General features: G+C 37.2%; 1 pseudogene; it reads left to right on the forward strand.

Annotated features, from left to right (window-relative positions):
• Window positions 1–691: 691 nt before the first annotated feature.
• Window positions 692–1,225, forward strand: LOC101704916 (S-phase kinase-associated protein 1 pseudogene; annotated as a pseudogene).
• Window positions 1,226–22,670: the final 21,445 nt, after the last annotated feature.

Raw genomic sequence — 22,670 nt, forward strand, 5'->3', positions numbered from 1 at the left:
CTTTATCCAGATAAGAATATCAGATCTTCTGGGATTGCAGATTGCTAGATGTTAGCTCTGAAGAATTTATTATCTAAAACAATTACTGCACTTCACAGATCTTTGTACACCTCACAGATGTGTGTACTGCACTAACACAAATGACTGCAATTTGTGAAAATGTTTTTTAAAACACTAATTACATGTTTCAGTTTTCCTCATTAATGAATTTAATGAATTTCCTCTATTTTTTGAAGTTGAACTAAATAAGTATATTTAGAAAAAAATCCTTCTAACTCTTCTTCATGTCCTCATTATACATTTGAGGAACAGCAAATTGGTAACAGCTTCACATCTCCAGGTTCTGTTTATATCTTCTAAAATTAATCATTGAGAGTGGCTTAGTCCTCCTGCGTGTGGGCCTGGCTACCTGCTCTCGTCTCCCTCGGACCCGCCGTCCTCTAGAGACCAAGTACCGTGAGTAGCTACCCAAGAGCTGGAAGGGGCCGTGGTGCCCGGATTTCGGGCTGGGCGGCAGCGCTGGGAGGGTTAGGCCTGCAGGAGCCTGGCGACGGCTGGGCCTGGCCTGGTCTCAGGCCTGGGGAGAAGCCTGTGGCCACTGCCGTCCTCCAGGAAGCACCACCGAACTCTAGTCACTGTCTCTGCGCGCCCCTGGCCAGGCCTCTTCAGCCTTGAGTCCTTATGGCGCCCAATGCCTTCAATTAAGTTGCAGAGTTCTGATGAAGAGATATTTGAAGTTGATGTTGAAATTGCCAGTCTGTGACAATCAAGACCATGTTGAAAGATTTAGGAATGGATGATGAAGGAGATAATGAGCCAGTTCCTCTACCAAATGTTAATGCAGCAATATTAAAAATGTCATTCAGTGGTGCATCCACCCCAAGGACGACCCTCCTCTTCCTGAGTATGATGAGAACAAAGAAAAGCAAACAGATGATATCCCTGTTTGGGACCAAGAATTCCTGAAAGTTGACCAAGGCACCCTTTTTGAACATATTCTGGCAGCAAACTACCTAGATATCAATGGTTTGCTTGATGTTACATACAAGACTGTTGCCAATATGATCAAGGGGAAAACTCTTGAGGAGATTCGCAAGACCTTCAATATATCAAAAACAACTTTACTGAAGAGGAGGAAGCCCAGGTACGCAAGGAGAACCAGTGGTGTGAAGAGAAGTGAAACATTGTGCCTGACACTGTAACACTATAAGGATTATTCCAAATGCTAGTTGCACTGCTCTGTTTATAATTGTTAATATTAGACAAACAGAAGACAAATGCAGCAGCACATCAGTTGTACTAGCATAATATTGGTCTCATTGCATATGTAGCTTCACTACAGATTCCAAACCAATGGCTGACTTTCTTCTAGTCTGAGCAAATATTCTGAATAAAATGGAACTGTGGATTCTCTGTAGAAAGGTGACATTTTGAGCTTTCCCTCTTTGTAAAGTGATTACTTCCTAGTTTATTGTCCAGTTGACATTAGTGAGCTTTTAAAAGTTGACATTGTAAATAAAACAACTTGCAAAAAGTTTTCTGAAATAGAATTAACAAAATATTATCTTTATTCAGAACTTGGAAACTGGAAAAAGGCTGCTTGAAATAACTGTTCCAAGTGGGGATATTTTTATCCCTTCCACCCTCCAGAATCAAGCAGTATCACTGGTATAGATAGGCCTGAATGTAGCAGGGCTCCCTTAGTTGGACCTGAGGTCTTATTTTATTTGTTTTTAAATTTTTAATCTTCTCAGCTTTGAGTATGTTGCCTAGGGACTCAGTAACTATCAAGTTTGTGGTTTGGGGGAGAAACGTAACTAGACAGTTTGTTAGCTTTTCAATTAAAAATGACAAAAATATTAATCATTTAATTATCTATATTTTATCTGTCTCTAAATCTTCAGATCCTAATGTATAATTTTCTTTATTAACTAAGAGCTAAGAATCTCATTTGCAACTCAAAAATCCAAGCTGTTTCAAATTCTGAAATTTTTTGAGTGTCAATATGATGCTACAATTGGAAAATTCCATATCTGCCTTTTGTGATTGTTCACAATCAAAATGCAAGTGTACTAAAATATTGCATGAAATCACCTTCAGGTTATATGTACAAAATGTATATGGAATATCAAGGAAAATGAATTTCAAGTTAACACTTTGATCCTTTCCTCACTATACTGAATTATGTATATGTAAGTATTCCAAAATCCAAGATAATCAAAACTCTGAAACAATTCTGGTCCCAAATATTTCAGATAAAGGACACTCAATTTGCACTGTCACCTGTATTATCATCTTCTCTCATGAAATACATCTAGTAAATGATGAGTCATTAGAATGAATTTAGGAAAAAAATCTTCATTTCAGACATGGTGTGCTAAAAAACTTTATTAATATGTTTTTCTTAATTGACACATTAAATACATAGTGTTGTTCCTTTTCAAATTTTAAACCTTATTTTGATATACTATAATTTCTCAATATAATGTAATCTTAATATAAATTAATTTTTTCCTGACACTTTATTACTTCTTTGAAGGAATATTCAATATAACAAGATGGCATAAGAGAGCTCATACTCCATTTACAGTGTTATTTCTCCAATTATCTCCACAGGATGCCACTTTAACCACAGAGAATGAAATCTCTATTTCCGTATGAAAACATTTCTAGTTCCTTGTTATAAATAATATATTCCACATGCCATGACTTGTTATTGAGCCATTGCTGCTGATTCAAAACTGCACTCCATTTCTCTATTTGTCTATGTATGTTTTTATGTATGTATGTATGTATGTATGCATCTATCTATCTATGGCACAGGTACAGTATAGCACAGACTAGGAATAGTTTACCCTGCCAAGAGACACACATTGCTTCCTCAATATCCCTAGAGCCGTGAAGGTAGAACAGGCTTGCAGAGAAAGGCAATACTCCTACAGGGGTGAGAATTACAATTTTTCCCACCCCCTGTGTAATCCTGTGGCTTGGAGAACTAAGCTTATAACGTGCAAAATTAAAAGAACAGTAGGAAAGAAAAGGCATGCTTTAGAGATTTTAGACTTTGGATGTGGACTCATTTGATGACACATATAAGAAGACTGAAGTTTAATATTATAAAAGAAATAACAAAAATGCCTGTCTAACATTGTTCAGGAGGCAGGAAAGAACAAAGAAGATGTTTTCAATACTGTACATGCTGTTATTTTAAATAAGTGTGCTTCCATATGAAACTGACATTTATTACTAATAGTTTTTGCATTTAAGGATCAGAGAAAAAGGGGGATTAGAATTGTGATTTCCAATTTTAGTCTAAAAGGATAGAACAAAGAAAGAACCACTCATTTAAACTGTAATTTTCCAAGCTCAAGGTAGAATGCTTTTGGAAGAAACCAGATGAAGCAAATAATAAACATCCAAACAGCTTTTAGAACCAAATAACGGTCTCATCCTTTGTATCCGTATGTGTGTGTGTCTGTGTGTGTGTGTGTGGGTGCACTAAAATTTTAAAGTGCCAGGAATGAAAATAAAATGACCTTTCCTCACTGAGCTCCAATGAATACAATAATTATGCACCAGTCCTATTATTAGAATGTAAAACTAAACACATTATTCCTTCTAATATTGCTCCTTTTTTAGAAAAAAATGCCCTTCTATTTTGCAAATGGAAAGGCCTATACAATTACAGCTTTGTCTGCTTTTACATTATGTGTATGAATATTTGTTTGTGTGAATGTGTAAGGTATATAAATGTGAACATAACATATTGTATATACATGTGCCTATATATGAAATTAAATTATCTTTTGCATCTTTTAAATTTCTTATCTGAAAATTAACCACATAGATGTTTTATTAATGCTGGGGGAAATATTTCTCAGAAAAATAACATGTTCTAATTTCATTCATTATGTTTATTTAAGGTACCTGATTTAGGAATGGTCTTCTTGCTTTTGATATATGCTAATCTTAATCCATCATAATATAATAATATACTATAAAATACATGGGTAAATTGTGTACTTTTACAATTATTTTAGTTCCATAATTTGAGTAGTTGAATTACTTTATATTGACAAAATGTATGTTTTCAAAACATTAAACGTAAGAGCACACAAATTCAAAAATGACCATACACATACAGTGAATCACAAAATTTCACCTAATTTTAATGATAATGTAGCACGCTATTTTTATAAGTATTAAAAAAATGTGGCACAATGACTTCTTGGAAATTTTTCATAAGGATAACTCCAAAATATCTGATTCATTCTTAGATATTTTAAATTTCTAATGATCAGTAATTATTGAAAGAAATGACTAAAGCCGTTTTGAAATTTCACAATTAACAGTGTTTTAATTTTGCCCACACACTTACTATAGATAATGACATTTTTTTCTTCTTTCCTATAGATATATTTGTAAAAGACTAACCAACATAAGTGGGAAAATTCTCCTCTGATTAATATGTCTGAGCATTATAGATTTGTCAAAATCACATTTAGTGGATAAAATCTAAGGTTTTCAAAGACATTTCCTGGTAGTAGCTCCATTGAAAGCAAGTAGCTTAAATGTAACTCTAAGCTCTAGTGCCTCATTTCTTTGGCAGCTTTATTATGCAACCCTACAGCAGCTCTGTTGATCCCAATATGAGGGAGACACTAGTCACCACAATTTATAGCAATTTTTAAAAATTGTCAAATGTTTCTTACACCCTGTGTGCACATAGATAAAATAAAGCTTCTCCAATAAGTAGAAGAGCTAAGAATTACTTCTCTGTTGTTTAAATATGAAGCACCCTCTAAAGATTCATGTATTGAAGTTTTGATCCCCAATACAAGAATGTCTGGAGGTGAGGATAGAGAGGTGACTGAATCATAATACCACTAACCTCATCAATCAGTTAATTCTTTGATGACTTCATAATTGAATGAGCTATTAGAAGGTAGGGTCCCATTGGAGGAAGTAGGTAACTGGCGGCCTTCCTTTAGATAGTGTCTATTTGCTATTTCTACTTCTTTGTCTGACATTCTACTGTATATCTACTTTCATTCATTCTACTTCATTCTACTTCATTTCTACTTCCTTTGTCTGACTTCTTTGACAGACATTTCAGATGCCCACTTTTGTATTAGGTCTTAAATTTGGGATGTTTAATTTTTTAAAGTTCTTTATATGTTCTAGATAGTAGACCTTTGTATGAGGAACAGCTAGTAAAATTTTTTCCCACATTGTGGGTTATCTCTTCACACTGTTGGTGGTTTCTTTTCCTGTCCAGAAGCTTTTTAATAAGAAGAGATCCCCATTTGTTGAATGTTTGTGCTAGTTCATGGGCCACGGAGGTTTTGTTCATGAAATCTTTTCCTACACCAATGTCTTTAACAGTTCTACCTAATCACTCTTCCAGCGGTTTAGTGTTTGGGTTTTAATATTTAGATCTTTAATCCATTTTGGTTTTAGTTTAGTGAATGGTGAGACATACAGGTCTAGTTTTAATCTTTGGCAAGTTGAAACCTAATTTTTCCAACATCATTTATTAAAGAGACTATCTTTCCTCCAGTGAGGGTGTTTGGCTCCTTTGTCGAAGATGAGTGTGTCTGGAATTGTTTCTGCATCTTATAATCTCTTCCACTGGTCCTCAGATCTGTTTCTTTGCCAGTACCATGCTGTTTTTATCACAGCAGTTTTGTAGTATAGTTTCAAGTTGGCATTGTGATACTGCCTAACTTGTCTTTGTTGCCTAGAATTGCTTTTGCTTTTCTAGGCCTTTTCTTGTTCCAAATAAATTTTTGGATTGTTTTTTCAAAGTCCGTGAAGTATGCTGCTGGAATTTCAATTGGAATTGCATTAAATCTATATAGTAGTTTTGGAAGTAAGGCCATTTTCACTATATTGGTTCTTCCTACCCAGGAACAAGGGATATCTTTCCATTTTCTGATATCCTCTTCACTCTCTTTTTTCAGAGTGCTATAATTTTCAGAACAGAGATCTTTGACTTCTGTCATTAGGTTGATTCCTAGGTATTTCCTCTTTTTTTTTTTTTTTTTTTGGATGCTATTGTGAAGGGAGTTGTTTCTCCAGTTCCTTTATCAGTGAATCTGTTGTCTGTGCACAACAAACAACTATTGCTTTTGCTTTTTTGTGTGCTGACCTTGTATCCAGCTACTCTACTAAATTTGTTATTAAGTCTAGAAGACTTTTGGTTAAGTTATTGGGGTCTTCTATATATAGTATCATGTTGTCTGCAAATAATGACAGTAGAGATCGCAAATAAACATATGAAAAAATGTCCAACATCACTGGTCATTTGAGAGGTACAAATAAGAACAATGCTAAGATTCCACTTCACCCCAGAAAGAATGTCTGCTATCATAAATCAACCAGTAACAAATGCTGGCAGGGCTGTGGGGAAAAAGGTATCCTTCTTCACTGGTGGTGGGAGTGCAGACTGGTGCAAACACTGTGGAAATCAGTATGAAGATGCTGAACTAGCAACTAGGACTAGCTGGTCCTGTTTGATCCAGCTATTCCCCTGATGGGTATCTTCTCAAAAGAATTAAAAGAACTATATCACAGGGATATATGTGCACCCATTTTCTTGGCAGCATAGTTTGTAATAGCTAAAGCATGGAAACAGCCCAAATACCCATCAACTGGAGACTGGATAAAGAAAATGTGCTTCTTTTTATATAAAATGGAGTATTACTCAGCCATAAAGAATAAGAAGTTAGAGAAATTTATGGCTAAATGGATGTACATTGAGGCAATACTCTCAAGTGAAATAAATAGGACACACAGGTGTAAATACTGAATAGTTTCTCTAGTGTGAGAAATTGAAAGTGTAAATAAGGACTAAAAGGTATAATAGATAATGTGAAATAGGAAGAAAAGGGGCAAAGGGGAGGCAAAGTGGGAGAGGTAGGGGAAAGGAAAGAGGGGAATGGTATTAATATGACAAAATGAAAAAAAGGGAACAAAATCTTTGTAAATAGGGAGGGGTGGTGGAGTTGAAGGGAGGGCCGGGCAAGGGGGAAAAATAAGAATCCAGATATATTTTGTAAAGGTACAAATCTCCAATAATGAATGTCATTATATTGTAAACCTTAAATGTACTAATAAAATTGATTTTAAAATGCAAAAAAAAAAAAAAAAGTGTCACAATACCATTCTTTTCTGGGTTTTCCTTGCTCTAATTCCTGCCTGCACTGAAGTGAAAAACTTTCCATTCCCATATTGGAGCCAGCTGAATATGAACTGTAATGGAAAGGAAAATGAACTAAAATAACATTTTTCTCCTTTAAATTCAGTGTGTTAAGTATTTTATTCCATCAACAGAAAAGTGACTGACAGTGCTATCTTAATGCATTTTATTGACATGACCCAGAACTACTTTCTGATAGAAGAAATCTCTAGCTAGCCACTGGGTAATAATTACCTAAGGAGATATATGTTGATGCAAGCTCTTTACTTTTATAAAAGTTTATATGATATATGAAATAATTATAATTATAAAAATTGTGTGCTTTAGCATGTCTACTTTACTAGCTTTTGTATATTGCTGCATATTGTTTAATCAGGCCTTCCAACTTTGAATTCAGAAGAATCTACAATGCTACTAAAGTTAAAACATTATTAATTCTGTTATTCTCTGCACCTCCATTAATTATGTACAATTAAGACAAGTTGATAGAAATTCAATTCTTGACATATATAAATTGTGCTACTATGCAGGTAGGTTCTCATATTCTATTATTAAACTTATGATCACTGATATAATTTTATTTTTGATATAAATTAATTTGTCATAATTCACTTCAAAGTCCTTTTGTAATGACACTAAAGATAAATTTGTATATACATGCATGTACATATTTAATATGTTAGAAATAATTTACATATATTATAATCTAGAATATGGTTCAGTATGAAATAGTTTCTATAAAACTATCCTGTCAAAAATGTTGTATACAATTTGAGTATCAGGAATCATTATTTTGTTATTTACTTTTTACTAATTAATAATACACTTCTAAGCTTGAATTAAAACTGATATTACCAGTTTCTTGATTAATGTACATTTTTCCCAAGTCTTCTAGTGATAACTTTTGCATTTTTAATTTGTATTTTGTTTCTGGAATATATCTTTTCTTATACTGCTAAAGAAAAATCTTAATATAATTTAGTACATGTTTTATGCAAATGATTTTTATTAGGATTCAATTTTCCATCATTTTCCTGTTGGTATATTTGATATTTTACCATGTTGTTTTTTGTTTTTGCCTGCCTTTGGTTTCCATTTCAAAGCACCCTGGGGCCAGGGATTTAGCTCAGTGGTTCCGGCGCTTGCCTTGCAAGCGCCAGGTCCCAAGTTCGATCCTCGGTACCCAAAAAATAAAAAAAAAATTTTAAAAAAGATAACTTCAAAGCACCCTGTTAGCTCTCTATTACATCTTTGAAGACTCCTTATCCTCCTTCACAGATTTCTTAGAGAAATTCAAGAAATATTATTTGCCCTAACACTACAGCATATGCTCTTTTGTATCTTCAATCAAATGACCCATGTGTGAGTCATTTTTGTCACTGCTTCAACTCTAAACTTTTCTAACTATTCCCAAATGTTCAGAGCATAATGTATAAAAGACATAATGGGTACAAATTGAATCTAAAATTCTCATTTATACTAAAATGGAGCTTCACTAACACAAAGCACAGAGAGAAAAAAGTTAAAATTGAAAATACTTATAAATATTCACATATCTATACAAACATATTTATAATTTGTAGTATATATTTATGTGCATATATACATATATTTAAAATTTATAAAATTATTCACATATATGTGAATATTTATAAGCATATATGTATATATTTAATTTCCTTTGAAAACTTTTCTTTAATCATTTTTTAAAAAATAATCACTTTTTAGAAAGATGACCTATGTCTTTTTGTTTTGTTTTGTTTTATTGGGTACCAGGTATTGAACTCAGGACCTTGCGCTTCTGAGGCAGGCACTGGAACCACTGAACTAAATCCCCAGGCCCCTATGTCTTTTTGAAGTAACATAATTTCCTTTCCTCATACTCCTTGTCTTAGCAGCATTTCTATCTTGTCTATTAAACTAGTTGATATTACATTAGTACAAATGTTTTATGAAATTTACTCTGGTTTTTACCTCATTGTAGATTAACAGATTCTATAATTCTCAAATGCAAGGTTCCGAGTTTGATTCCTGGTACCAAAAAAAAAAAAAGGAAGGTCCTCAAAAATTGTGTGTAGAACAATTTATTTTTTTCTGATGATTTCAAATAAGTAGTATTTGATATATATTTTATAAACCTGAAGAAATGATCTGGACATTTGGGTTGAATCCCAGGTTCAGTAAAAATTGATTGCTTTGTTATTTGGTCTCTGAAATATTTCTATGAACATTATGAAGAATGAAAACATGGCATCATTTGTTTTGTCTCATTTTAAAATAAAGTGTAGAATAGAGACAATATTCCAGGAAAAAATTCCTAAAAATTGGTATATATACAATTATACGTATATTAAAGTTGTAAGAGCAAACAAAATACATATATGTAATATAGAGAATATGTACAATTAAAATTACATTTGACATTTGGGTTATAAAGGTTTTATATCACTCTTGATATATTTCTATATTTTGAATATTCTAAGAGGAGGATATAACATTTATAACAAGAAAAATGCTATTTTGAGTCTACACATACTAATAACAGTTTTGGAAGAGTTGTTAGAATTGTACAGACAGAAATTATCTTTTTTTTTGTTAAATTCTTTTATTGGTACATTTTAGGTTACAACACAATTAAAATTCTCATTGGGAATTTTACCTTTACATAATGCATCTTGTTTCTTATTTTCCCCCCATTCCTAGCCCTCCCTTTACCCCCTCCACCCTTCCCTATTTACAAAGACTTTATTTCCATTTCTCATAATTTTTCCTTTCCCTTTTTTCCTTTCCTCTGCCCCTCCCACTACTCCTACCCTTTTGGATCTTATCTTCCTATTTTGCATTATCGATTATTCATTCTAATCATTGGTACATTTTAGGTATACAGTACAATGACATTCATAATTGGAAATTTGCACCTTTACATAATCTCTCTTGGTTCTTATTTTTCACCCTTGCCCAGCCCTCCCTTCAACCCCTCCATTCCTCCCTATTTACAAAGATTTTGTTCCTATTTTTCCATTTTCTCATATTAATCCCATTCCCTTCTATCCTTTCCCCTAGCCCTCCCACTTCCTTCCCCTTTGCCCCTTTTCTTCCTATTTCACATTATCTATTATACATTTTAGTCCTTATTTACACTTTCAGTTTCTCACACCAGAGAAACTGTTTGGTATTTACACATGTGTGTCCTATTTATTTCACTTAAGAGTATCACCTCAATGTGCATCCATTTAGCTATAAATGTATCTAATTTCTCATTTTTTATGGCTGAGTAGTACTCCATTTTATTAAAAAAATGACATTTTCTTTATCCAGTCTCCAGTTGATGGGCATTTGGGCTGTTTCCAAGTTTCAGCTATCACAAACTGTGCTACTATGAACATGGGTGCACATATATCACTGTGATATAATACTTTTAATTCTTTGGGGAAGGTCCCCAGCAGTGGAATAGCTGGGTAAAATGGGACTTCCAGTCCTAGTTCTTTGAGGCCTCTCCATAATGATTTCCACAGTGGTCGCACCAGTCTACACTCCCACCAGCAGTGGAGCAGGGTTCTTCTTTCCCCACAGCCCTGCCAGCATTTGTTATTGGTTGATTTGATGATAGCAGCCATTCTTTCTGGAGTGAAGTGGAATCTCAGCATTGTTTTCATTTGTATCTCTCCAATGAACAGTGGTGTTGAACATTTTTTCACGTATTTATTTGCTATTTCTACTTCTTTGTGTGAGAAATGCCTGTTCATTTCAGATGCCCATTTTCAGATTGGGTCTTTAAATTTGGGAGGTCTGATCTTTTTAAGTTCTATATACATTTGAGATAGTAGTCCTTTGTCTGAGGAAGAGCAGGTGAAGATTTTTTTCCCACATTGTGGATTGTCTCTTTCCACTGCTGGTGGTTTCTCTTGCTGTGCAGAAGCTTTTTAATAAGAAGAGATCCCAATTGTTGATTGTTTGTGCTAGTTCACAGGCAACTGAGGTTTTGTTCATAAAATCTTTTCCTACACTGATGTCTTTAACAGTTCTACCTAATCTCTGTTCCAACTGGTTCAGAGTTTCTATTTTAATATTTAGATCTTTAATCCATTTTGATTTTAGTTTAGTGCATGGTGAGAGATATAGGTCTAGTTTTAATCTTTGGCAAGTTGAAGCACAATTTTTCCAACATCATTTATTAAAGTGGCTATTTTTCCTCGAGTGAGGATATTTGGCTCCTCTATCGAAGATGAGATAGCTGAATGTGTCTGGTGTTGTTTCTGCATCTTCTAACCTGTTCCACTGGTCCTCAAGCCTGTTTCTTTGCCAGTACCATGCTGGGTTTTTTTACCATACTGTTTTTATCACCATAGCTTTGTAGTATAGTTACAGGTTGGGAATTGTGATAAACCTTGCCATGTCTCTGTTACCTAGAATTGTTTTGATATTCTGGGTCTCTTCTTGTTCCAAATGAATTTTTGGATTGTTTTCTCAAGGTCCATGAAGTAAGCGGCTGGGATCTGAATTAGAATTGCATTAAACCTATATAGCAGTTTTGGAAGTATGGCCATTTTCACTATATCAATCCTTCCTATCCAGGAGCAGGGGATGTCTGTCCATTTTCTGATGTCATCTTCAATCTCTCTTTTCAGAGTGCCATAGTTTTTAGAGAAGAGGTCTTTGATTTCTTTCCTTAGGTTGATTCCTAATTATTTCAGTTTGTTGGACGCTATTGTGAAAGGAATTATTTGCCCTATTTCTCTCTCAGTGAGTCTGTCATTGGTGTAGGGGAAAGCTATTGATTTTTGTGTGTTGACCTTGTATCCAGCTACTTGACTGAATTTGGTTATTAAGTCTAGAAGACTTTTGGTGGAGTTCTTGGGGTCTTCTATATAGAGTATCAGTTTGAGGTAGAGACCATCTATTCCAATTTTCTGTAGGTTTTTTTTTTTATCTTAAATGCATGTTGGATTTTGTCAAATGCTTTTTCTGCATCTATAGATATAATCGTATGGTTTTTGTCCTTGGTTCTATTGATATACTGTTTACATTGATTGATTTGCATATATTGAACCATCCCTGCATCCCTGGGATGAATCCCACTTGATCAGGGTGTATGATCTTCTTGATGATCTTCTGCATTCTGTTTGCCAGTATCTTATTAAGGATTTTTGCATCTGTGTTCATTAGTGTGATTGGCCTATAGTTCTCCTTTTCAGTTGGGTCTTTCTCTGCTTTGGGGAGCAAGGTGATGCTTGCTTCCAGGAATGAATTTTGGAGTATTGCTTCCCTTTCAATTTCATTGAAGAATTTAAGCAGCAGTGCCAGCAGTTCCTCTCTAAATGTCTTGTAGAATTCAGCAGTGAAGCCATCAGGGCCCAGGCTTTTCTTAGTTGATAAGTTTTTAATTACATTTTCAGTTTCATTGGTTGATATTGGGTTGTTCAGAATTTTTAGGTCTTCTTCATTCAACTTTGGTAATTCATATATATCTAGGAATCTGTCCATTTCTTCTGTGTTGTCCATCTTATCGGGGTATAGGTTCTGGAAGTAAGTATTGATGATCCTCTGGATTCCTGCTGGGTCTGTTGTAATTTCACCCTTTTCATTCCTAACTGCATGTATGTGGGCCTTTTCTTTCCTTTTTTTGACAAAGTTGGCTAAGGGTTTGTCAATTTTGTTGATTCTTTCAAAGAACCAACTCTTGGCTTCATTGATTTTTTGTATCATTCTCTTAGTCTCCATTGCATTGCTTTCTCCTCTGATCTTTATAATTTCCTCCCTTGTATGAGCTTTGAGGTTGTCCTGCTCTTATTTTTCTAGAAGCTTGAGGTTCAGCATCAGGTTGTTTAATTGGGCTCATTCTATTTTCCTAATATGATTATTCACTGCTATGAATTTCCCTCGTAAGATTGCTTTCATTGTGTCCCATAGATTCTGATATGTTGTGTTGTCATTGTCATTTAATTGAAGGTATTGTCTGATTTCTTCTTTAATTTCCTCTGTGACCCATTGGTTATTCAGAGGTGTGTTGTTCAATTTCCACATGTTTATTAAATTTTCCAAGTTTCTTTTGCTATGGATCTCCAATTTCATTGCACTATGGTCTAATAATATACAGGGGATAACTTCAATTCCTTTGCACTTACTTGAAGGTATTCTATGTGTGAGTATGTGGTCTACTTTGGAGAGTGACCCATGTGCAGCTGAGAAGAATGTGTATTCTGATTTTGTGGGGTGGGAGACTCTGTAAACATCTGTTCAATTCATTTGTTCAAGAGTTCGATTGAATTCTAGTATTTCAGTACTTATTTTTAGTCTAGTTGATCTATCTATTTGTGACAATGTAGTGTTGAGGTCCCCCACTATAATTGTTTTAGTGCATATATGACTTTTCATGTCCGTTAGTATTTGTTTTATATAGTTGAGCACACTAGTGTTTGGTGCATAGATATTTATGATTGTCATTTCTTCCTCTTGGATTCTGCCCTTTACAAGGATGTAGTGTCCTTCTTTGTCTGTCTTAAACAGTGTTGGTTTGAAATCTACTTGATCTGCAAAGAGGATAGCTACTCCTGCTTTTCTGGGGGGTTTCTGTTGCATGGAGTATTGTTTTTCACCCTTTAACTTTCAGTCTATGAGTTTCCTTTTGAATTAAGTGTGTTTCTTGTGTGCAGCATATTGTTGGATTTTGCTTCTTGACCCATTCTGCCAGTCTATTTCTTTTGATTGGTGAATTGAGACCATGACCATTGATGGTTATAACTGAAATGTATTGACTTGTCATTGCCATGACTTTTTCTTTTTGTTGGGTTCTCCTCCTTTACATTTAATTTCTTGTCATGTCAGATAGGTTCATTCTTCTTTGCTCCCTGGGGTTGTGATCCTCAATGTCTGTTCCTAGGATATTGTGCAAAATTCTTTGGAGTTCTGGTTTGGTATTCACGAAGTTCCTAAGGTGCTCTTTGTCATGAAAGTATCTTATCTCTCCATCAATTTTGAAAGATAATTTTGCAGGGTACATCGATCTGGGTTAGAGGCTGTTTTCTTTTAGGGCTTGGAATATGTCACTCCAAGCTCTTCTTGCCTTGATGGTTTGTGTTGAGAAGTCTGCTGTGATTCTGATGGGCTTTCCTTTGTATATGATTTGTTTCTTTTCTCTAACTGCTTGTAGAACTTTGTTCTTCTGTTGAGTTTCTGGAATCTTAACAATTATATGCCTATGTGTAGTTTTTTTTAATCAAGGCTTTTTGGAGTCCTATATGCCTCACTTATCTGTATGTCAAGCTCTTTTCCCCTGCTTGGGAAGTTTTCTGCCATTATTCCTGTGAAGAGTTTTTTTATGTCATCTCCACTCTCTCCTGTTTCTTCATTGACTTCAATCATTCTTATGTTATTCCTCTTTGTATCCTCTAGCAGCTGCTGGATTGATTTCTTTTGTTCCCTTACAATTTTGAAGCAATTTTTCTTTTCCTGGTCATTAATTGCAATCTTATCTTCTATCTCTGAAATTCTGTCCTCACATTGGCTCATTCTGCTGTGTAGACTTTCAGTGGAGTTTTTCATGTCCTGGAAATCTATTTCCATCTGTTTTATGGATTCTATATTTTCCTATGTTGGGTTTCCATCATGTTCCTCAGCTCCTCTCTAGATTTATTAATCATGTCTTGCAGTATGAGCACAATCTCTGCTGTTATCTGCAAAATTATTTCTGATTTCATTTTTTCCAGATCCCCTTTTGTTGCCAGTTCAGTGGGTCCAGGTGGTTGAGTATCAAAGTATTGCATCTCATTTCCCTTTGGGGTTGCTGTAGGTGATCTGGAAGTCTGGTTTTGAGACTTATTTAAGTGTTTTCTCATTTTGACTGGTGTGGAGCTGTTGGCACCTACACGGATTACCTCTTCTGAGCTGGGAGAGGTGGGACAGGGGCCAGGAGCAGCGGCAGGGATTATGTCCCAAAAGCCCTTTCCTGTGGGCTGGGAGCAGTGGGAGGGATGGTGGCTGGGAAGCCCCTTCCTCTGGACCAGGAGCAGTGGGATGGTGGCTCAGAAGCCTGTACCTCTGGGCTGGGAGTGGCGAGACTCATTACCGTGGTCTGGTGGTCTAGTGTCCTCTGCGTCTTTGTAGTGTGGAACCAGGTGGCTGTACAGAGAATCAGGGTGGGGTGTCCAGTGAATTGTTCCTGAGGTGCGGGCTGATTGGGTGTGTTCCGGGCAACTCGCCACCTCGGTAGGGCATGTGCAGACCTGCCTGTCTCGAACTTATCTATTTTTAACATTTACATTTCGCTTAGAATAACTTCAAATTGAGTTAATTGGGCTAAAATTGGTGAACTATTCTATAATAAAATCTTAAATATATAAAGACAAGATAAATATGTAGCCTCAAAACAAAGAAAAATCTACTATAAAATTTATCTCACAAATATTTGAAATCAATACCCCAAAAGAGAGTGGTTATTGTAGGGTGGAAAATAACTGTGTAGATGCTGAATCAGTCAGTGATTTCTCCACTAGTAGTGTCACAATGAAAAAAAAAAAAAAACCTCTATATACTGAAACTTTGACTACTAAGGCCATAGATGGGAGTGAATGTATCAGAAAATGATTTTAAATGTCTCTAGAATATTTCCTTCCATAAATCAATAAAAAAGAATACATAAAACCTAACAGCTTACTGTGAAAAAGAAACAACAAGAAAGGAAAAAGTCAGGGAAAATAAAAGACAGAATTGTCTACAAAAAAAATCAATATGTGCATGAGACAAGAAAGTCTAGCAAATATACCAAGTTCTCTCCTATAGAAGTTCTGTAAAGAGTAAAACGATACTGGAATGAAAGAAATAATCAAAATAATGAAAATATATTTTCACAAAGCTAAACACTTTGGACTTTCAAGTGTTAAGCTATTCCCAAATGTATCTTGAAATTTTATAATTCAATTAATAGTGTCTTAAAATTTTTCAGAGCAAGAAAACACAGGCTAACAGCCTATGTCCAAATAAAGAAGTTTGCATATGCAATTGAAGCTCATACATCTTTTTCTCATCCTTATCTTGTGGTTGCAATAAATAACCATAGTTCCAACTGTCACCTGCCAGCATCTGTGTTCCCTTGCCTGCGATCTTCCAAGTTCATGTCTAGGAATCCCACACCACATCCTATCAAGGATACATCTAATGCTGGGTTAAGAAAAACAATTAGGATGTCAGAATATAAAGGTCTGGTATAATAGATAATGTGAAATAGGAAGAAAAGGGGCAAAGGAAAAGGGGGAGGGGGAGGGAAAAGGAAAGAAGGGAATGGAATCAATATGAGAAAATGAAAAAATGGAATTAAAGTCTCTATGCCCTCACTCTTTAGGTGGAAATCCACTGGAGCACATCATGCACACTAATTCTGAGATCCACTAGTCTCACACACACACACACACACACACACAAATTCTAGAGCTCCCCAGTGTGGTCACTCAATAACAATGGCTCTATTAGCTGTCTTCTCTAATTGCACCACTTTCTTCTACCCTTTCAAGAGTGTACCAAAATTAACTATTTAGAATTAACTATTTACTCCAAACCCTGTTTTGAGAAAATTCAACCTATGGGGGGAAAAAAGCTTATTAGCTTTTTATTGAATTTTTTTATCAGTGATTTTTAGAAAAGGCAATGCCTTCTCAGGAATATGTTATACCTAAAATGCTCAGCCTTTCAATTAGTAAAAGAATAAAGCAAAAACATTTGAAAACGGGCCAGGATCCAGTCTGATTCAGAGTTGTTAAAATGTGTCTAAAAAATAAATGATCATGAAGAGCCAAAGTGAGTGAAAGATAATGAAATTATCTGGCCCCAAATTTGCAATGAAAAGGGATCCCAAGAAAACAGGCATAAAAGCCACTGAAAAGGAAGTAAACTAAAGAATTATTTGTTTTATTAAATAAAGATGTTAATGTCTTATCAATAGATTATTATTTTAAGAATAAGTCACCAGAATAAGAAAGTAAAAATTTTATTTTATTTATTTATTTATTGGTGGTACAGAGGATCGAACTCAGAATCTTGCGCTTAGCAGGCAGGTGCTGTCCCACTGAGCTATATCCCTGGCCCAAGAAAGTGAAAATTTAAATGAGTTAAATTATGAACAATGTTTTAATCAGATATAACATCTAAGTTAATATATTCATCTGCTTTTGACTCATAATAATGAATTGGTATGCACTTTCTGATGTGCAATTATATTTTTGTCTTCATGATAAAATCATATTACATGGGTTAGAGAAGATAAGTTCTATAACATGTAGAATGATATCTTAAGCCAAGAAGATCTAATCAAGGTTTCTGAACATATAAGAAAGTTGAATGTCTTGATATTGCAAACATAATACAGAAACAGTCAGGGATGGAGAGAGTAAAAAGAGAAAAGGGAGCTCGAGGGAAATATAAAGCTATTATTTTCTACATTTTATGTCATGAATAAATGAGCAAATTGTCTAAACTTGAATGACCAGGAAATTCAGTTTGAAACCTAGTATTTTGAAGCAAAGCTAACTAATACAAATATAAATTGAAAATTAATTATTAAATATTGATTGTTAAGGCAAGAGAATTATCTTCACTGAACTAAATTCACAATGTTTTTAGCAGAAATTAATTGAGTCAGTTGAATACTTACAAATAAAAAAAATCAACACAAAGTTGTACTGCTTGAGTAATCAACCCCGAGGTTACACTGATGGGAAGCTGAAGAAGGATAATTCTTGTGCCTTTCAATACAATGGGGGCAATCAGAGGAAGTGCCTACTTGGGATGTGAGGAGGGCTGAGTAAGGGTTTACATCTAAAAACTTAGAAGTACCCAGCATATATAAAAAATCAATTAATATAACAGATCATGTGTTAGTTTGCTAAGGCATCTATTACAAAGCACCACAAATTTGAATGTGTCAAACAATAGAAATTTACCATCTCACAGTTTCAGAAGCCGAAAGTCTAAGATCAAAGTGTCAGAAAGGCCATACCCACTGCAGGCCCTAGAGAATGATTGATCCATGGCCCCCTTCTACCCTTCAGGAAGTTCTTGAATTTTGGGGGCATCATCCTGGTAAATTAAGCAGTGTTCTCTCAAATTGTCTGGGACCAAATTCCTCTTCTTTTCTTTTATTTATTAATTATCTTGGAACATTTAAGGTATAAAATATAATGACATTCATCATTTGAAATACACACCTTTACATACTCTCTTGGTTCTTATTTTTTCCCCATTCCCCTGCCCTCCTTTCAACCCCTCCACACCTCCCTATCTCCAAAGAGTTTGTTTCCATTTTTTCATTTTCTCAGATTAATTCCATTCCCTTCTTTCCTTTCCACTACCCTTCCCACTTTCATTTCCCCTTTGCACCCTTTCTTCCTGTTTCACATTATCTATTATACCTTTTAGTCCTTATTCAAACTTTCAGGTCTCACACTAGAGAAACTATTCAGTATTTATATATGTGTGTCCTATTTATTTCACTTAAGAGTATCGCTTCAGTGTGCATCCATTTAGCTATAAATACCTCTAGTTTCTCTTTCCTTATGGCTGAGTAATACTTCATTTTATTTTTTAAAAAAACACATTTTCTTTATCCAGTCTCCAGTTGATGGGCAATTGGGTTGTTTCCAAGTTTTAGCAATCATGAAGTGTGCTGCTATGAACATGGGTGCATATATATCACTGTGGTATGATTCTTTTAATTCTTTGGAGAAGATACCCAGCAGGGAAATAGCTGGGTCAAATGGGACTTCCAGTCCTAGTTTTTATGGTGTCTCCATACTGATTTGCACAGTGGTTGCAACAGTCTACTCTCCCACCAGCAGTGGAGTAGGGTTCCTCTTTCCCCACAGCCCTGACAGTATATGTTATTTGTTGATTTCATTATAGCAAAAATTCTTTCTGGGGTGAAGTGGAATCTCAGTGTTGTTTTCATTTGCATCTCTCAAATGAGCAGTGATGTTGAAAATTTTTTCATATGTTTATTTGCTATTTCTATGTGGGGGGCCTTGCCCCCCCCCCTGCTAGAACTCTTGAGTGCCTTTTACGGGCATGTCTGGGCCTGCTGCAAGTCTACCCGGCAACAAGGAAGTAGCCCCAGTACCCTCCCCTTGCTCCTTCCCTCTAGCCCTATGGTATATATGCTGTAGCAGCTTCTGCAATAAACGAGACTTGATCAGAAAACTGTCTTGTCTCCATCTCTCGTGTCCCCTGTCCTTTGTCATTCTCACTCCCCCTCTAGGGTCTCCATTGACTTACCTGCGGGTCGGGACAAGTGGCGCGCAACGTGGGGCCCAAGAACGGGGGATCCAGTGAAGAACGCTGCTCGGGGGCCCAATAAAATAGAAGAGACAAATAAAATAGAAAAAAGAGGATTGCATCTGACATGAACCTGCTGTCTTTCCTGCACCTCGGTGAGTTGAGCAGCGATTATGGGACAGGAGATTAGCCAACATGAGTTGTTTGTAGAAGGTCTTAAAAAAAAAAAAAAACTTTACCGGCACGAGGGGTAAAGGTTACAGTCAAACAGTTGTTAAAATTTTTTGATTATATTAGAGATCTCTGCCCTTGGTTTCCCGCCGAGGGTACCATTGACAAGAGGAGACGGAAAAGAGTAGGGGAGGCCCTTAAAGATTATTATGCTACTTGTGGACCAGGAAAGGTCCCAATTACTGCATTTTCTTATTGGAATCTTATTGATGAAATTATTTCCCAAAAAACCAAAGATCCGGTGGTGGCTCAAACCATCCAGGTCGGGGAGACAGCTCTCCGATCAGAGGAAGGGTCAATCACTCTCCCTTGGAGTGAGGAGTGTGTAAATACCCCCCGAGATGCCAAGATGGCACCGAGGCCCTAGCCCCTGCGGGACGGGACTTCCTCAAAGAATGAGGAAGAAGACTTGATGTCTTTTGATAGTGACGATGAGTCAAACAAACAAACAAACAAAAAATGCAACCGATGAGGGTTTACAGGCAGGCTCTGCCTCATCCAAGCCTTTTAAGAAAAAGCTTCAGCACTCCTCAGCTTCCGCCTCTGCCCTTTCAGCCCCTGCCTCTAACCCCGCCCCGCCAGTGAAAGAAGAACCGACCTTGTACCCTTCCCTCCACCACCTGAGACACCCCCCCTTGCCACAGAACGATCCGGGGGAGGCTGACTGGGCCAATCTTGAGGAGGAGGCAGCCAGATATCATAATCCTCACTGGCCACCTGTAGTCTAATGTCCACCTCCTTATGTTCCGGTACCCAACACTCCCAATGCACCCTTTTTGGCATGCCCTGCTGTTGATCCCCAAAAGAAACTCCGGGACAAGATAAAATTTCTAAAAGAACAAATAAGATTAGAAAAGGAATACCAGGAACTTATTACCCAGCTCGAGGGCTTAAGAACAGGCAAAACCCATAAAAATGTCCGTAGAGAGGACAAACCTAAGCCACGACCCCTCATTAGAGGGGCGGCCCCTAGGGTGCGATCCGGGTCAGGAGTATCCCTGAAACTTAAAAATGTGGAAGCCTTTCCCGTAACTAAAACTACTGACTTGCAGGGACAGGCGTAGAGACACCACAGTGGTTTCGATTTAAAGGTCATTAAAGAACTTAAAACAGCCACAGCTCAATACGGGGCCACTGCACCTTATACAATGGCCATTTTAAAATCGGTGGCAGAAAATTGGCTCACCCCAATCGATTGGCAGACTCTGGCCAGCGCCACCCTTACAGGAGGTGACTATTTACTATGGAAATCTGAATATGTGGAAAATTGCCGAGATACTGCTAGACCCAATGCTCAGGCAGGTAATGGTTGGATACTCGATATGCCTCTGGGGGATGGAGCCTATGCTGCCAGCGATCAACAGATGCAATTTGATGCGGGGTTGTATGCCCAGATTCAGACCGCAGCCACTAGAGCTTGGAGAAAGCTCCCTTCTAAAGGAGATGTGAGTGCTTCTCTCACCAATATCCGACAGGGGCCTGATGAGCCCTTCATGGATTTTGTTCACCGCCTGCTCACAGCAGCGGGTCAGATATTTGGGAGCACAGAAACAGGGACAGATTTTGTTAAACAGCTTGCTTTTGAAAATGCCAATGCTCCTTGCCAGGCCGCCATCCGCCCTTATAAAAAGAAAACTGATCTCTCAGGTTACATTCGCCTTTGCTCAGAAATTGGGACAGCCTACCAACAGGGGCTTGCTATGGCTGCCGCCATGCAGGGTTACACAGTCAGACAGTTTTTGTCGCGCCGCCCGGGTAACAAATGTTTCTGGTGCGGGGCAACGGGTCACTTTGCCAAGGAATGTCAGGCCCCTAGGGTGTTGGCCCCTAGGGCCACACCCCCGGGGCCTTGCCCTCGATGCAATAAGGGGAGACATTGGGCGAATGAGTGCAGGTCCAAGACGGACGCTCAGGGCCAGCCCCTCCCACTTGCCCATAACCCGGATCAGGGAAACGGGAGAGGGGGCCAGCCCCGGGCCCCCAGACCCAAACAAATTTATGGGGCACTCAACTTTGCTCCAGCAAACAACAATCCATTTCAGGCCTCTTCAGAGCAACAACGGGAAGTGCCGGACTGGACCTCAGTTCCACCGCCCACACAATTTTGACTCCAGAAATGGGGGTACAGGCCCTCCCGACAGGGGTCTTTGGACCCCTACCTAAAGAGACCTTTGGGCTTGTAATAGGCAGGAGGAGCAGCACTATGGTTGGGCTGCTAATCTACCCGGGGGTGATTGATAGTGATTACTCCGGAGAGATTAAAGTTATGGTTTCTTCCCCCAAAGCCATTAACACCATTCAATCAGGCCAAAGATTTGCTCAATTGTTACTCCTTCCCCTTCTCCCTACCTCTAATAAGGCTCTTAACAACGTCAGAGGCAGCCAGGGATTCAGCTCATCTGATGTCTACTGGTCAAAAATACTCTCAGCCCAGAAGCCTCTCATGACCTTATGGTTAGATGGGAGACAGTTTTCTGGATTGGTAGACACCAGTGCTGATGTAACTATCATCAAAGGAGAAGATTGGCCTCAGGTGTGGCCATTAAAAGACACCCTCACCCACCTCAAGGGTATAGGTCAGAGTCAAAACCCTAAACAAATTCCAAAGATCTGACCTGGAAAGACCAAGATGACAATCAGGGCACCATTCAACCTTATATCATCTCAGGGTTACCCATTAATCTATGGGAGAGAGACCTATTATCACAAATGGGGATGATTATCTCTAGCCCTAATAAAGTCGTCACTATACAGATGTTTAAAAATGGGTACATTCCAGAAAAAGGGCTAGGTAAAAACTCTACAGGTATTATACAGCCCATTGAGCCAGTCCTTTGACCCCCCCCCCCAGCAGGGTTAGGCCATTTTCCATAGGGGTCATTGACACTCCTGCGGACCATGCTGAAAAGATCACCTGGCTCTCAGATGATCCGGTATGGGTTGATCAATGGCCCCTTTCCAAAGATAAGTTATTAGCAAC

This window comes from Heterocephalus glaber, unplaced genomic scaffold, assembly GCF_053883595.1.
Source record: "Heterocephalus glaber isolate CG9 unplaced genomic scaffold, H.glaber_assembly_v1.0 deba00001690, whole genome shotgun sequence".
In the NCBI taxonomy this organism is placed as follows: Eukaryota; Metazoa; Chordata; class Mammalia; order Rodentia; family Bathyergidae; genus Heterocephalus; species Heterocephalus glaber.